At 38.2% G+C, this 17,623-nt stretch overlaps 1 pseudogene; it reads right to left on the bottom strand.

Annotated features, from left to right (window-relative positions):
- Positions 1-1,926: 1,926 nt before the first annotated feature.
- On the bottom strand, positions 1,927-3,834 carry LOC129050344 (serine/threonine-protein kinase 25-like; annotated as a pseudogene).
- Between the last annotated feature and the right edge of the window lie 13,789 nt (positions 3,835-17,623).

Here is a 17,623-nt window from a genome sequence, read left to right as displayed (position 1 = left end):
GCATAAATTCATAAGATATTTTTAACTGTTATGAAGATTAAGCAACAGGTATGCTTCAGTAAACACTAATATTTGTGTATAGGCTGATTTATATACAATATTTAGGAGCTTTTCACTAAATAGTTAGAATCTAAATATAAAATATTTAATCTCCTTGAAGTAGCTCCAAGGTAAACTTAAATAGTGCCAATGTATTTTGCACTGGAACTCTTTGGAAATATGTTTATACTTGTCACAAGTTAATTTCTAATTTTGTACTCTTGAGATAATGGCATTTGTCTATATTGAAGTATATAGATTTTCCAATACTTTCTGCTGATAATAAAGGACACTGTAGTTACTTCTTCTTAAAATCATACTGAGTAATCAAACATGTTTGTGGTTCAGAAGCATGTTTAGTATATACAGAACAAACATAAATAATATGAGTGTATTGTTCCCAATGAAAACAATTCTATTATATAACCTGTTAACATTCTTTCAACAGAATGTATAACACTGTTAGAATGATAGCCGCAGGAGGCAAAAACATTCCTAGGCAAATAGGGGAGGGTCCCCAGTAAAACCCCACTTTCAAGTCAAAGACAGTTTAAAACCCAAGCTACAAGTCTCAAAAAAATCTATAAACAGGATTGAGAACCTCTCTTCCTGTTTGACATGCTTTCCTCTGATTGGTCCCCACACTTCACCTATTTTACATATACCTACCCTTCCCTAATTGTTGTTTTTTTTTAAACTGCCATGCACACCTTTGAGTGGTGACTTTGATTTAGCCTTTTTTTTTTTTTGCATACTCACAAAGTAATCAGCATGCACTCCCCCATTCTGAGGCCATAAAACTCCCAGACCCAGCCATGCTGAGAGAGAGACCACCCTCACATCTCTCTCCTGAGAGCTGTTCCATTGCTTAATAAAACTCTTCTGTGCCTTTCAACCTTCAATTGTCAGCATAAGCTCATTCTTCTTGGATGTGGGACAAGAACTTGGGATGCTGCCAAATGCAGGTATAAAAAAGGCAGTAACACTTTATTTAGCCCTCTGACCCATGTTGGCACCTGGTGGCCACCCCATGCAATAGGAAGCAGTGATGAGGTTGGGCCAGCTCTGGAGCTGTGGGGCACAGTGTGGCAGCAGGACTGAAAGGGCTGTTAACACGTCCCCATTCTGCAGGCTGTGGTGGCACTAAAAGAGCTGTTAGTATGCTGTAACATCTCCTCTGGGGCTTCGAGGTCACAAGCTTCCCTGTTTGGGTGCCATCATCTTACCCTCGTATGGATGTCACAGTCCCCTGGAGGAGTCACTTGTGGCACATCTGGTTCAGTCACAAGCCCTGCATGGAGTGTGCACCTGTGCCAGCACTTGGAGTGGTCAGCCGGACCTGGCACTCACTCATCCAGACACACCCTCCACCAGGGGCTGAGTGCACCATCACGGTGGTCATGGTACCCATGCAGAGCACAAGCCAAGCATGGCCTGGCGGGCTGAGTGGGAGGTGCACTTCCTGTGGTGAACACAGGGCCAAGCAAGGCCTGGGCAGGGTTGTCAACAGCTGGGGAGGTCCCTGGCTGGCAAAGTGGCTGAGAAAAATCCTGCATCAAGAATTTTATTTCATTTTTGGCATGGGGCAAAGGCAATTCATTTACTGATTTTAATTTTCTCTATATTTTGTCCAAAGATCTAAAGATTAAAGTTGTGTCCATGTACTACTATATATGTATTTAGGGTTAACAGAGACAGGCCTTTTAGTTCTTGATTCTGGAAATTATATCTGACTTAAATATTTACTCTTGGAGATTTTGGACTTATTGTTTGACTTTTTTTATAGGCCACACCATTTGATGAATAAAATTATTTTTGTGTCATTTGCCAAGTAGGCCAATCTATCCCCCTTAAGTCTTATTAACCAGACACTCTTTTTTTTTTTTTTCCAAGTCAGGTCTTTATTGAAAGTGGCAGGGGCCTCTCAATGTCCTATGAAAACTAACATATTAACCTCAGAATATTTAAGGAAACAAGTAAATTCAATTTTCTTAAAAAACAAAACATTCTGGAATACACAAGTACTTATGAGCAGACACAGTACCTGATCCAACACCACAAGGCAAATCTATGGCCATCATGGGCCCCGGGAGGACAGCGGCCAGGGCACTCCTCTGGGGGCTGCCCTGTTGCCTCTCCCCACCTCATGGAGGATGAGACAGAGCTGCCCTGATAGTTGCTCTGCGCCTTGGTCTGAGCGGCCATTGGGCTGCGTGAGTCTGCAGAAGACCCAGGCGTAGCTCATGAGGGCCACACCGGCTCCTGGAGCCTCCGTGATCTCTACTGCTGGGCCAGGAGAGGGAGGAGGGCAGTGGGCATAGGGAATGTCCCTGACCTGCAGAACAGCACACTGCAGGGGTGGAAGGAGACGGTGACCTGGCATGTGAGGCCCACAGGATCTGACGTGTCCCTGCAGTCACGACACAGCACAGGGCACCTTCCAAGTCAGCACAGTTCTTATGGAGCTCAGAGCAAAAACAAAGGACCTTCTGTCCCCTATCTGAACAGCAGCGCGCTTCAGCGGGTGGATGTCAGGTGGTTTCTGTTGTGTGAAAACCTCTGCACTCGCTCCACCAGGTGCACCATGAGCTTGTCTGAGATGCCGGGGCAGGACTCCTCCGCCTGTCTGAAGGCGTTCTCCAGCTCCTCCAGCGCACCCACGCTCCCGCCGCTCTGCTCGTGCTTCTCTTTGAGCTCTCCGAAGACGGGCCGGACCAGCGTGGACAGGCACTGGGACCTTGGCTGCCTCTTGACGGGCTCCACAGGCTTCTGTGAGCCATGCAGGGCTGTCCACTTGTGAAGCTTGCTGTGTGGACTCCGCCGGATGGTGGGGGGGAACGTCCAGATGGGGCCCTGCTCCCGGTCCTCCCCCTCGCCATCAATGTCAGAGTCCTCAGAGCTGGACTCCTCACCATGCCCCTCTGACTTCCAGCGCTTATAGCGCTCAATGAGCTCGGTGAGGAAGGAGGTCTTCGTGATGTAGCGTGTGATGAATTTGCTTCAGGAGCTCCTTGGCGGTGGGCCGGAATCGGGCGTCCTTGTTGAGGGAGACCCCCATGAACTCCTTGAAGGGTTTGCTGTGCTGGCCCTCCAGCGTGGGTGGGCTGTTCTTGGGAATCAGGAACAGGACGCGCATGGGGTGGAGGTCAGAGATGGAGGCTCCCCCTTGGCCAGCTGGATGGCCGTGATCCCCAGGGACCAGATGTCAGCCTTAAAGTCGTAGGCCGACTGCTTGATGACCTCAGGCGCCATCCAGAAGGGGGTGCCCACGAATGTGTTCCTCTTAATCTGCGTGTCTGTGAGCTGCCCTGCTACCCCAAAGTCCGCCAGCTTCACGTCCCCCTGCTCCGAGAGTGGCACGTTGGCAGCTTTGATGTCTGGGTGGATCTTGCGTTCGGAGTGCAGATAATCCAGGCCCTTCAGAATCTCCCGCAGGATCGTGGCAATGTACGTCTCCTCCAGGGGACCTGATTTAAGCAAGTCCAGTGCTGAGCCGCCGCCCAGGTACTCCATGATGATCCATAGCTTGGTGCTCTTTAGGTAGGAGCCAAAGTAGCGGGTGACGTAGGGGCTGTCGCACTGGCTGAGGACGGTGATCTCCTGCTGGATGTCCTGGGTCTCCTCCTCGGCCTCCTCCAGGTCGATGATCTTGAGGGCCACCACCTCCTTCGTGTGGTTATCGATGCCCTTGTAGACTTCCCCAAACGAGCCCTTGCCCATGCGGTCGAGCTTGGTGAAGAGCTCTTCAGGGTCCACGCGAGAGTGCTCGTTGGCAAGTCCCCGGAGGTGACCCATGGCCACGCCGCGTCAGACCCTCCGCCGGCAGCCCCAGGAGGCGTCTGGATCCCGCGGAGAGGCGCGGAGCCGGCTAGCTCGCCCCTGCCGCGTCAGTCCACTGCCAGGGACAGCAGGAGCGCTTGGTGCCCAGTTCAGTCATCTGGGACGGAGCTCCGGGGTGGCGGGCTCCATGGAGGGGGGGCCCCAGGAGACCCCCAGGCCGCCGGGGCCCCGCCATGCCCGGGCCTAAAGCCCAGGCGCCAGGGGTCTCGCCGCCCCTCCCGTCCCCGCCCCCCAACCAGACGCTCTTACACTTACATGGTGGATTTTAGAGCTTTTGTCTTCTAATGCTGAAGTGTCATGAAGACATCAGAGAAAGTGACATCACATGTTTTAGACAGGCATTTATTAGCAAAAATGTTAATGCAATTTGAAAAGTTTAAATACCAATAAACTACTTTCTTATATAAATTCAATGCAGTGCCTTACTTAGCAAATTTCACTCCTCACTTAAGTTTCCTTTCACAGTAACTGGCAACACCGTAAATCTAATTGCTAATGTCAAAATCAAGGCAAAGCTATTCATCTCTCATTCTGAAACAATAGAATATCACTAGAGTCAGTTTGACTCCACCATTTAAAGATTCTCAGATCCTCCACTTCCTACCATCCTTGTTCCCACAGGTATAGTGCAGCCAACTGTTATGTCTCATTTCCATGAGTGACAGTCTGCAATCATTTACCTGCGAGCACCCTGGGTGAATTTTTTCAAAACATAAATTGTCAGCCCTCCTTCACTGGCCTCTTGTGAAATTTAGGATGAAGCTTTAATGTTTAATGAGTCCTATAAATTGTTATTATGTAATACTAGCCTACCTAGACTCACTACTCTCATACTGTTTCTAAGCCAACCATACAAATATGGTCTGGGTGACTTCTTTTTTCTGATTTTTACACTTTCAATCGTGTTCTTTCTGGTTAAAATATTTCTCTTTCTTCTCGCCCTATTTGACCTATCCATCAACTGCTCATAATCTAGGACTTTTCAATTTTTTCCGATCCAACAACTAGGCATACTGGCCCTTCTATGGACGGTCCTTGTATTACCCACCTCCTCTATCCTAATGTTCATTTTACTTTTGACTGACATCCTCATAGGCACAACACAGTTGCTAGCTCTGCACCTAGCAACAGTGCTGGCCCCATAAGGATGCCACACAAAAGTACAATCAACTTTTTTTTTACTATTTCTATTTTTAATTTATTTATAATTGACCATATAAAGATACAAATATATATAATTTGAATAGTAATGTGAGATCCAACAATTTGTTAGTTAATTCATTAAGCATTTTTCTGAGTATTTACATTGAGTTTGAAATGTATTGGCTGATGCTTTGCAAAGGTAACTTCAGACTGCATGGAACTTATCGTGTATTTGGAGGTATAACTAATAAACTGAATAATGCCATTTTATTTATTCTATGTAATGCCATTCTCCTTAAAGCCATTCTAAACTTTGGATAAATATTTGTTGAATGAATCAATAAATGACATCAATAAATGACAATTATTAATTTATCTATATCATACAATAAACTCACGTTGTTGTGTGCTCCCAATCTATTGATTTTTGTTTTTGTTGTTGTTTTAGTTTGGGTGTGGGGTGTCAGTGGATATCAACTAAATAAATCCACATCTCTCATGTATTAGTCAATGTCCTCGAGTTAAATCTGTTGCTCATAACAAAATGCCCAAGTGGAAGATTTGGAGGGAGATAGACTGAAAAATCTAGATAATATTGAGAGAAGGACATAGATGCATATTCTGTCATCAGTAAATAAAAGAGAAAAAATATATTTAAATTTAGAAGGGAGATTAGCTATTTCAGAATGGTTGACATTATACAATGACTAAAAATAAAAGCAGTACAGTAAAAATAGACAAACTTTCTCTTGCAGTTCTAGTAGACAATGATCAGGATACATGTGAAAAAGGGAGATTATTAATGTAATAATCTTATAATTTCAAATTAAAAAGGTAAATTTTATAATTTATAGACATTCATAGTAACAGCCTAAAGCAGTGAATAAAGAATAAGAGTGAGTTTACAATGTTTTTAAAAGTGATTACATTTCTTAGCATAATTTTAACATTATAGTTCTTAGATGAAAATTATTATGGAAAACAATGTTTGGAAAATCCTTCAAATATGTTGTGTTCATTGTTACTTGTATAAAATCTACTGCAGCATAAACTAAAGCCTTAACATTAATCTTATTGTTAGAGTGTAAAAGAAAGAAAACATATTGGGTAAATGTAAAAATAGAGCATAACAAAGGAATGAATCAGAAACATGTAAAATGGTCAAATGGGAATATTTTCTATTCTCTTTGTCATTTTCAGGGGAAATTTTAACATTTGCTTGCAGAGAGATATACTCACTTTTATTTTTTTCCTAGGATCATCCATTAAAATTACTACTCTGTTCTATTTTAATGGCATGTGAATTCATTACTTAAAATTAAGTCATTAAAAGCAAATGTTGCATGGAGTTACATTTTTAAATTTATTTTCAGAATTTTCTCTTTATCCATACATGTTGTAACTTTAGTTTCTAATTAAAAATGCTTTTAAAATTGTTCCATTTTCACCCTCTTCTAACAAGCTCTTTGCCAAGCCATCTACTTCCTTAGGCTATGACTTTCTCCTTCAGTTAGTGAGTACTGCAGCTCTTCCACACCCCATTACTTTTCAATTGTCTTCTCCAAAGCACCACAGCACAGAGCAAAATTAGATGATATAGAAGAGTAAACAATGTTTCCCGTCACCCATTTTTTAATCTCCTATTTTTTTCCTTTCTCTTTCACTCTTTGCTTCCTGTTAGGTTTCCAGTACAACCCACTGGATCTGTAATGTTTTGTGAAGATCTGCCCAACCTTTCTTCTTATCTGCTTAGCATCCCATCATCTGAGATCTGTGCTCTTTTCAACCTGACAGCCAAGTAATCTAAAAATGTAATTGCTAACTGTGTGTAAAAGAAGTATTCATTATTCGTATGCTCATAAAAGGTTAGCGTCAAGCTTTTACAGGTAATTTTTGCATAAGTAATGTTGAAGCAAGAGCAGTATAAAATAAAATACAAAACTCAATGATCTTCACCAAAAACTGACAATTTATTTACTATATTTATTTTTAATTGACCATATAAACATATAATTCTACATAATTGAAATAGTAATGTGAGATACAATAGTTTGTTAATTAAGTCATTAAGCATTTTTTGAGTATTTACATTGAGTTTGAAATGTGTTGGTTGGTGCTTTCCAAAGGTAAATTCAGACGGCATGGATCTTGTCACACATTAAGAGGTATAACAAATAAATAGAATAATGCCATATAGAGTGATAGCAACCATGTTAAAAGCACTTATAGTGTATCATGGAAACACATCAGTGAGCAACCAACCAAATTCCTAGGAAGGAGTTCAAGCAGAAATCATACCCCAAATGAGACATAGAGAATATAAACACCATAAAGCAAGATAGATTATGGATTATTCAATAAACAAAATTTTAGGCAGAGAGAACAACTAGACAGAAAGCAAGGGAACCACAAGAGTGAGTGCAAAGTGCATGATATGCCTGCACTTGAATTTATAAAGAAGGTGTTGGGAGTAACAAGTGGAATCTTGGATAAGAAGATCAATGCCAGGTCATGGGAGATGCTGTTGACCACACTAGAGATTTTGATCTTTATATCCTATGATGTTTGGGGCTCTTAATAAACATCAGGCTGAGAAATAATTTTTATGTTAGGAAAATCTGTTTCTTTGCTTCATTATATTTTGGATTTTTTGTTTTATTTTGCTTTGTTTGTAGAGAATGGATGATATGGTTTGGCTCTCTGTCCCCATTCAAATCTCATCCCAAATTATAATCCCAATAACCCCACGTGTCAAAAGAGGGACCTGGTGGGAGGTGATTGGAACATGGGGGCAGTTTCTCTCATGCTATTCTTGTGATAGTGAGTGAGTTCTCATGAAATCCGATAGTATTATAAGCGTTTCACAGTTTCTCCTTTACACACTCTCTCTCTGGCCTGCCCCAATCTAAGACGTGGCTGCTTGCCCTTCCACTGTGATTGTAAATTTCCTGAGGCCTCCCCAGCCACGTGGAACTATAAGTCAATTCGACCTCCTTTCTTTATAGATTGCCCGTTCTCGGGCAGTTCTTTATAACATTGTGAGAAAAGACTAATATGATGGAGGATAAACTTTAGGCAACAAGTCTGGAAGCATGAAGGGCAATTCTATGGTGGACGCTACACTACATCAGCTTTGATAAAATGAGGGGCTAAGGTCGTAAATAAGGTTAAATTACTAGAACTTGGATTATTTTGGTGAGGTAAAAGAGGAGACATTGATGACTCCTACATTTTTGGATTTTCCAACTGAAATATTACAACTGTCAGGGTCTCAAAGGAAACCTACATCAGTCAGGGATACAAGAAGAGTATAGCCAATATGACCTCCCTAAATAAAACATTTTCTTCACAATTGATGGGGCACCCCAAGTAAGATCTATGTCATTCAGGAGCCATGAGCCATGGAAAATGAAAGAGAAATAGACATACATATTGAGGTGTAGACAGTTGATTTGTCTGAGAGGAGTAGAAACCTGGGAACATTTGCTGAGATTTCTGGTAGACTTCGGTTTCACATTAAGGAAAATGGTGATTTAATTATGGCTAAATCCATATAAAAGAGAATGGCAGTTAATAAAAGAGTGGTCAGTTAAAATTTGGGAGCTTGCAACAGTTTGAGGAGCCACACTATAGTTTTTTTCTTTGTGAGAAAGACTTTAAGGGAAGACCTTGAAAATATATTTTAATAGCATAAATATGATATCTATGTATCTCTCTATTTCAATATCTGTAAGTATCATTCCTTTCTCCATGCCTATTGGACCTTGGAGTTGTTGAGTGACTTGGGTTTACACATAATGGTTGCAAATTTCCTCTTTTGATTGTTAGTGTAGGTGTATTCTCTGTAATTGTTATCTAAAATGGATCAGAAACTTCTGCCCACCCAGGCAGCCATAGGGCTGACTGCTACATTTGCGACAAAGCCCTGTTACTTAGAGGAAGGTTAGCAACAACCAAGGTACCATTCAAGGAGCTGCCTTTGAATCTGCTTTCCAGTACTCAGCCCGTCGTTACTCTTTTTAATTCCCCCTAATTAACAGGCATCAAAGTGAAGGACCATTTATTATGTGGATAACCACAAGATTTATTCTATCTTCACAATACAGATTCACAGGGACTTTTCTCAGACTCTCTTAATTGGCCTACAAGGTCTCATTCTTCCTTTCCTCAAAAGCTATATTTCTGCCAGTGTCCCCATCTCATAGACAAAACTGACAAGAAATGTGAATAGTTTGAGATGTTACCCTATTTTCAAACTGAAATATTAGCCTCACAATTTCATGAATGCTGTCAGAAGACATGACCCTCTTGGATGAAAGCAAGTAAATTAGTTGGTCACTCTGATAGCAGTAGTCAGAAGAGCAGGTTCCTCTTGCCTTCTGTTCCATAAGCTCAAATTTCTACAGTGTGATGCAGAGAGAGAATTACACGCAATGGGTTGAATTACAAAGGAGAAACTCTTTTCTTAGGAAATGCACATCTTCTACAGGATGGGAATCAGGGAATCATGCCTGTTGCTTGCTCTGGAGGGAAACACTATCTCTATCTTCCAAGATTGTTTGCTATACAGACAGCAAAGTAGTCTGAAACAAAAGCAATCAGTGTCTCTGGTTAGCAGATGTGTAGAAAGGGAGGGTACACATCCCAGCACTTTAGGAGGCCAAGGTGGGCAGATCACGAGGTCAGGAGATTGAGACCATCCTGGCTAACACAGTGAAACCCCGTCTCTACTAAAAATACAAAAAAATTAGCCAGGCGTGGTGGTGGGCGCCCGTAGTTCCAGCTACTGGGGAAGCTGAGGCAGGAGAATGGCAGGAACCCGGGAGGCGTAGCTTGCAGCGAGCCGAGATTGCACCACTGCACTCCAGCCTGGGTGACACAGTGATACTCCATCTCAAAAAAAAAAAAAAAAAAAAAAAGAAAAGAAAAGAAAAAGAAAAAAAAAAAAAGAAAGGGAGGGTACACATGGAGAATTATCTCCCAGTATGTAAATGCAGAGAAAAAGAAAACCTGCACCCTCAATGTGTAGATAAACAAAAAAGGAGCTTTCCAATGTATTTTTTTTAATGAATAATATTATCTGTGCCCTTGCCTCACACATGGATGAAATTCTCCTTAAGACCTATTTGCTACAAACTTTGTAATAAAACTAGAATAGAGTGTCATCCAGACAGACAAGTAAAAGGCCCACTTTTAAAGAGTATAGCTTATGCACTAGAACTGTTAGATAATTTGGCAAAATTGTTTTGGAGAAAATATCTGCTATTGGACGTGATAAAATAACTAAGACTAGACTTAGCCAACCGCTACAGTTTTGATGTTGAAATGCAGGCAGTGCCTGAAGGCACTTTCCAAATGGCAGTGCAGAGAAGTGGATTCTGAGCAGATCATGGCCTTACTGAACTGAGGAGGCAGAGATGGAGCTCAAAGTTATGAAGTGCTTACGACATAAACCTGATTGTATCGTATATTTACAGCTTCTTTTATTTGCCATTTCTACATATTCCTAGGGTTTCATTTATTCTACTGTATGTTATGTTTACATTTATCCTTAGTTGTCTTTCAAGACACAATAAAATAATACCATATCAAAATAATAACATTTTGATTTCTAGAGGGAAGATCCTTAAATAGAAGCCAAGATACAGATGTTTAGTCCAATGAGATTGTTGCAAGTTATAGCATTCAATAGAGCCTGAGCTTTTTTCCTTAATGCAATGAAGCTTTAGTTTTTATATCATGGGTTTTATGTCTCTGTCTTTGATATAAATGGTAGATTTTGAAATTTGGTATCTTTTCTTAAAATGATGTATTAATTACATTTTCCGTGGCCAGGAGCTAGCATAAGGCCATGTTTCAATGATATATTAACATGGTTTCTCAGTATTATTGGAAATTTATTATGGAACATCAGTTTTTTAAAAAAACTTATAAAGTGATTTTGAAGTTTTCTCAATTCTAGAGTAAGGGGATGTGTGACACAAGTCACAAGTCTATTCTTTGACACATTTGACATTTATGTTTTTGGAATAGTGACTTTTTGACCATTTTATTAACTGATCTTTTGGTGTGACCACCAGTAAAAGTCAACAGTTGCACTCACTGTAAACCTTTTTCTTGCAGGATTTCTTCAGCTTTTGATGATGTTTTTTCTGTCAATTTTAGTGTTTGTACTTATATGTTTTTACTTTATATGTTGTACTTACATGTTTTTCCTTTGTATATGTGTGCATATATATACACATATATATACATATATTACATGTTCCATAATCAAGTGCATATGTATAGAATGTCACTTTGTATGAAGAAATTCAAAAATATAATTATTCTAACATTGTCATCTTTTTTCTCCTTTTATAAGTACATAGATTGTCTTGCACTTTATGCTCTTGAACAGGTAGATTTTTATCATTGTAAGCTGATTCAAATGGCCATTAATATTTGGCCAAATATTGATAATTTTAATACTGCATTATCTAGTTAATTATTACCACTTGCCCAGTAATAGTCCCTTTAAGATGGCTTTAATACCTATGAAAACCTCAAAACTATCCTAAAATTTGAACTGTTTTAAGAGTTTCCAGACCCAAGCCTTTATTTTTCCTGTCCCATGACACATAATCAAATGTGCTTCAAGTAGCCCTAGTTACTTTTAGTAAACATTAGTAATAGAAACAAAATAATATCTAGATTGTTTTGTACAGGCCTTCACGAGAATTTTTCATGGAAAAAAGCACAGGTATAGTATAAAGTTATGATTAGGAATAATAGAGTTAGAAAAATATGTATTGTGTAAGTCATGATTTCCAATTAATTTTTTCATTATTACCCTAGTTATAGCTTTCTTTCAATGTGAGGGGTTATGGATGCCAAAGATGTTCTCATTTATTGATAGTACCTCCTCTGTACCTTTTAAACTTCCAGATTTTCGACTCTTAGCACAGTGAAGGTCTATGTCAGTTAGATTTATAGATGTTATGATATTAATTGGGAACAACAAAGGTTTAGATTTTATAAGGACTGAGCCACATCTTTTTACTGCATGTGAACTCGCAGCTTCAATGGAAGTTTCCTTGAGGAACAACCAATCCCAGTTCATCACAGAATACATCAGTCTTTTCAGGGTTAATTATGACAATTCTTCACGCACACGTTAAAAAGCACATGAGTTGACACTCTGATTTCTCATCTGCAGCTTTCAAAGCTAGAATTCTTGAAATTATTGTTCTTCCCTGTTAACTTTCTCCTCCACATCCAATTTTCTGCCAGGTTCTCTCACTTATATTTCCTGAATATTGTTAGAATCCTTCCCCTCTGCAAGGCCATTACTGTCACTGCCCATGATGGGCTGTTTCTCCTCTCATTTGTAGTATTATCCTCTTAACTTTTCTTTATTTCTCCAGCTTTGACCCTCCCCTGCCATTCCTTCCCACGCTGCTGTCAGTGATTTTTAGACAATGAGTATATAATGGCATTTTATCTCTTAAAATGTTTCCCTGGTTTTCTGCTACATTTAAAATAAAACTGAAATACCCAACCATGGCGTAGGAGACACTTCATTCCAGCTGATAATAATCTCTTCAGCTTTTCATGACGTCGATATCACTTGGAAAGACACTTTTCCAAAGTTGTCATTTCCTTTTCTCTGAATTACAAACCACTTTTTAAAAATGTTCTTGCTAAACTCATTTTTTTTCTTTCCTTGGGACCAATTTATTCTTTAATGTATAGATACCTATCCACTGCTTCCTTGTCTGCCCATCTCTCACTACTTTTTGTTAAGTATCTGTGATAGGCAGAATAACACCCTCATACTCAAAGATGCTGATTTCCCAATCTCTAGCTCTGAAAATATGTAATGTAAAATTGCGAAAAGAATTGAAAATATAATTAAGGCAAAGGACATCGATTTAGGAATATTATTTTATATTACCTGTGTGGGGCCAATCGCATCATGTGAGCCTTTAAAAGCTAAAGAGGAAGCTGGAAAAGTGAGTCAGATTTGGTGTGAGAAGGGTTGCACCCACCTTTGCTGGTTTTGGGGGAAAGGAAGTAGGCTAGGAGCCAAGGAATGTGGCAGCCTCTAAAAGTTGGGAATAGTCCACAATTTACAACCAGAGAAACATAGAGACCTTAGTTCAATAGCTGCAAGGAATTGAATTCTGGCAATAATACAGTTGAGGAAAGACATGGATTTTCTTCTAGGAGCTTCCAGAAAGAAACAGAGCCCTGCAGATCCCTTTACGACCCACACAGTACTTCTAACCTATAGAACTCTAAGAATATCTCTCTTATGTACTCTCTTTTACCTGTATTAAAACCCTCACTACACAATATCATGTTTGCCAATCGACTTGCCAGTGTCTCAAAAGACGGTGCACTCCTCGTTGGCACTATTTTCATTCTTATCAACCTGCAGAGTGCCGGGAACATAGTAATTATTCAATAAATCACAGATAAATTAGTATATAAATGTAGCATAATTCATACATTTAATTTATCTTCTGTGCTTTACTACAAATAAAAAATACCCTTAGATATCATTTAATTTTTAAGTAAAATATCTGTTCCTTTCTTTTTTATTTTCATCCTCTTCATTCTTTTTCTTTTTTTCTTTACTTTTACTTTATCTTACCTTTTCTGCCTCTTTATATGAAAAAAAAGCTTCAATATTTTCCAAATACCAACAGATTTGGCTATTGAACACTTTAAACCTTTTTTCACTTCTGTTCCCCTCCCAGGAAAACAGAGTCAATGCAAGCATAATTAGACAATTTAGTACAACTTACTGACAAATCACTTATATTGGTCACGAAAATTGGCTGAGCAAAGTGCTATCACTTTTCTTTTTGACATTCAATAATGGTAAATAAATGGAAGAAGCATAAATAGATTACATTCAAAGTGACAACTATGCACAGTGTTTCATTTCAACTACTTTCAAAACTTGAAAAATCCATTATGAACGACAAGAGTTTACAAATGAACTCAATTAATTAAGCTTTGGCTAATAATTTAGCGTCACTATATTGACTGTAATTTTCTATATATGAAATTATATTACTTATTTTCAGGAAGCGTAAGATTTGCATTGTGTATTCAGTTAATATTAGATTAATTGTAGTACAGCCTTAGAAGTTGGCCTGACTTTGTCTTTACTCATCACTCTCATCACTTGACTGCTTTGAAATACAAAATAGATTTGGGTAAAGAAAGAGAGAGTGGAAAAACATGGTATAATTAACAAAATTTCAATTTACCTTGCCATAACGCATAAGTGTTATTAGAAATATCTTAACCTTCTTATTCCAAAAGGTACATTTTTCTCTAACGTCACCTTTTTCAGAAAAGGAAATTTGGGGTAGAAGAGAGATAATTTTATATCCAGATCAGCAAGCCATTCTAACAAAACAGATTACAATATTTATTTACTTATTTTCCTTTTTCAATGATATGTTCTTATTTCTTTGCAAACAGTTAGACAATGGTGGAACATTTGATAAACTTATTTAGGAGAATAAAGTTTAGATGAAAGTGGTCCACAAACCAACTCTGTAGAAGACAATGGAAACAGTTTCTCTGGGCTGCATCCTCTGCTAAAGGAAGATGAACTGTATGAGGGCGCTTTCAGCTCTGCTTCTTAGATTTCCAATGAGATTATTGGAAGGTGCTTCTAAAGGCACCTCAGGATGGTCAATATGAAGGTTCAGCATCCAGAATATTGGACCCTCTCTCTTCACTTCACATACAGTGGCTGCACTTACGTTTTTCCATATCAAGTACTAAGATTCTATGTAACTTTTATTTAAAACTTTTAAGTGCTTTCACATTTAAACAGATAAATTATAGTTTGTCAAATACTTTGTCTAGATCTAAAATGCTGCATTTCTAAGTAAAGGGATATGTTGTGAAAAGGAAATGGTCAAGAATAAGATAAACTCTTTTATTTGTAACCTACTAATCTTAAAATTATCTTACCAGAAATTGTTATTTCTTATTATACGGTCAGTGGCAGATGTTGAAGAAAGTTTACACTGGAAGACAGAATGTACAAGATGAAAGAAAGAAATTCTACACTAAACCACGGCTGGTTTGAGACTAGCAAAATTATATAAAATGAATCAATGATTGCCAGGCAATATGAGACTCAAAAAGATGCTCTATAGGCTTATGAGCTTGTTAAATAGAGTCTTAAAACATGCCATAAAATTTATTTTAAAATATGAGAAACAAGTCTCAAGAAACCTCAAGAATAAACCTTCAGAAGGTGTTACCATGTCATAGGGAGATTCAGCTAAATACCAATAATTAACTTAGAAAATTCTCAAACTGTTTGAAATTTAGTCAGTGTTCTTACTTAAAGATGATAAAAATACAACATCTTGTAAATTATGCTATGCAGCTAAAGCTTATGGAGAGGAAAATATGTAATTGTAGTTCTTGTAATTGAAAGACTGAACCGTTGACACAGTCTAATTATCCAGCTCAAGGTGTTAAAAATAGAAAGGCATAAAAAACAAGAGCATAAATGAGACTGAGAACATACTGAAATATTGAAATCAAATTTAAAATTGTACAAAATCTTCTAAACTCTTATGTTTGGTATTTGAAAATGTATAATTGTAAAAAATTTCCACCAAAATTAAACGGAAAGATACACCGATATCAGAGGTGAAAAAGGGACATCACTATATGTGCTGTAGTCATTAACAATAGATCTTACTCACGCCTGTAATAGCAGCACTTTGGGAGGCCGAGGGGGGGCAGATCACGACGTCAGGAGATCGAGACCATCCTGGCTAACACGGTGAAACCCCGTCTCTACTAAAAAATACAAAAAAAAAAAACAAAAAAAAAACAGCCGGGCGTGGTTGCGGGCGCCTGTAGTCCCAGCTACTCGGGAGGCTGAGGCGGGAGAATGCCGAGAACCCAGGAGGCGGAGCTTGCAGTGAGCCGAGATCGTCCCACTGCACTCCAGCCTGGGCGACAGAGCGAGATTCCGTCTCAAGAAAAAAAAAAAAAAAGATCTTACTGCATGCTTTCCCTGAGACCACGAATTATAATTTCTGTTTATAACTGGCCTGGAGCTCTTAGTAATAAAGTAAGAAAGAAAAATTAAAGGACGTTGGAGAGAAAGAAATAAGTCCGTCTTGATCCATATACAACAGTATGGTCTATATGAATAACCCAAGAAAAACTATAAATTATAGAAATCTATAAGAACTTTTAGCAAGGTTATCAGACACACAAATGTCAAATATCAATTTTCATATAAAAGCATCCAACGAACAGAATATATCATTTAAAAGATTATTATTATAAACAGTCAAGCATCTAGAATAAATCTAGGAAGAGTTATGCAAGAATAAAACAATACTAAATTTAACTGAGCAAAATCATAACAGGCCTAAATAAAGAGAGATATAAATTGCATTTGATGTTTGTGGTTTGGAAGACTCAATAGTGTAAGAATGTCAGTTTTCTGCAAATTAGTTTACACATTCAAGGAAATCCCAAACAAAATATTAGAAGAGAGAGAGAGAGAATGTGTGTGTGTATGTGTGTGTGTACTGACAAAATAATTCTAATTTTATATGGACAAGTAAATAAGAGGCCAACAGGAACTAAAACATCTGAAGAATGAAACTGAGAAGTGCCCTACTTGATACCAAGACTTTTAGGCCCACAGGAATTAGGACAGTATGGTACTGGCTCAAACATAGACAAGCCAATTCATGTAATCATGAACTGAAGGCATGCGAAGATTTTCTAAAATGAATACAAGAAAACAAAAGCAAAAACAACCATAAAATTTGAAAGTTGGAAAACAGTATAATTGTGAACTTCTATTAATCAAAAACTTTAAAAAATTGAAAAGGCAAACCACAGACATAAAGAATATAGTTGAAATACTTATACTGATCAATGGATTCACACATCAAATATATTAAAAATTTCAGTATATAAAAGCGATAAATGTAATAACAAAATGAACTAGAAATAAATGGGCATTTCAAATAAGATAAACAAATGACTAATAAACATATGAAGAGAGGCTCAGTCTCATTGTTTATGAGGAAAATGCAAAGTAAGCCACAATGAAATTATTATCAAATTATTTATACTATAATAACCAACACATCTATGTGCCAAGCATAGCTGTAAAAGTTTACATGTTTACTTTATAATCTTTACAACTATATTATTTTTGTTTTCATATGAAGAAACACAAAGCGGCCAAATAATTTATAAAAAGTTTTAGAACTGCTGAATGGGAGAGTCACTATTGGCTTATTATTTATTTAAGCTGGAATCATCATATGAGAAATACAACCTTTCATTCTTCTCTGTGAATTCTTTTACATATAGTAATATATTCTTCAGAATTAAAGAGCAGAGAAAAAATTTACACCATATTATTTTACAGATTTATGAATGTAAAAGTGATGTATCTTAAAACCACACATATTTAATGTATAAAATTTGATGAGTTTGGATATAAGTGTACATCCATGATACCATCACCTCAGTTAAGGCAGTAAACATATCCATCACTTCCAAAGGTTTTCCCGTGTCCTTTTTTTTTTTTTTTGTAAGA

Source organism: Pongo abelii, chromosome 16 (genome assembly GCF_028885655.2).
Source record: "Pongo abelii isolate AG06213 chromosome 16, NHGRI_mPonAbe1-v2.0_pri, whole genome shotgun sequence".
NCBI lineage: Eukaryota > Metazoa > Chordata > Mammalia > Primates > Hominidae > Pongo > Pongo abelii.
Note: the sequence above shows the minus strand (reverse complement) of the source record. Positions and strands in the feature narration are given on the sequence as shown.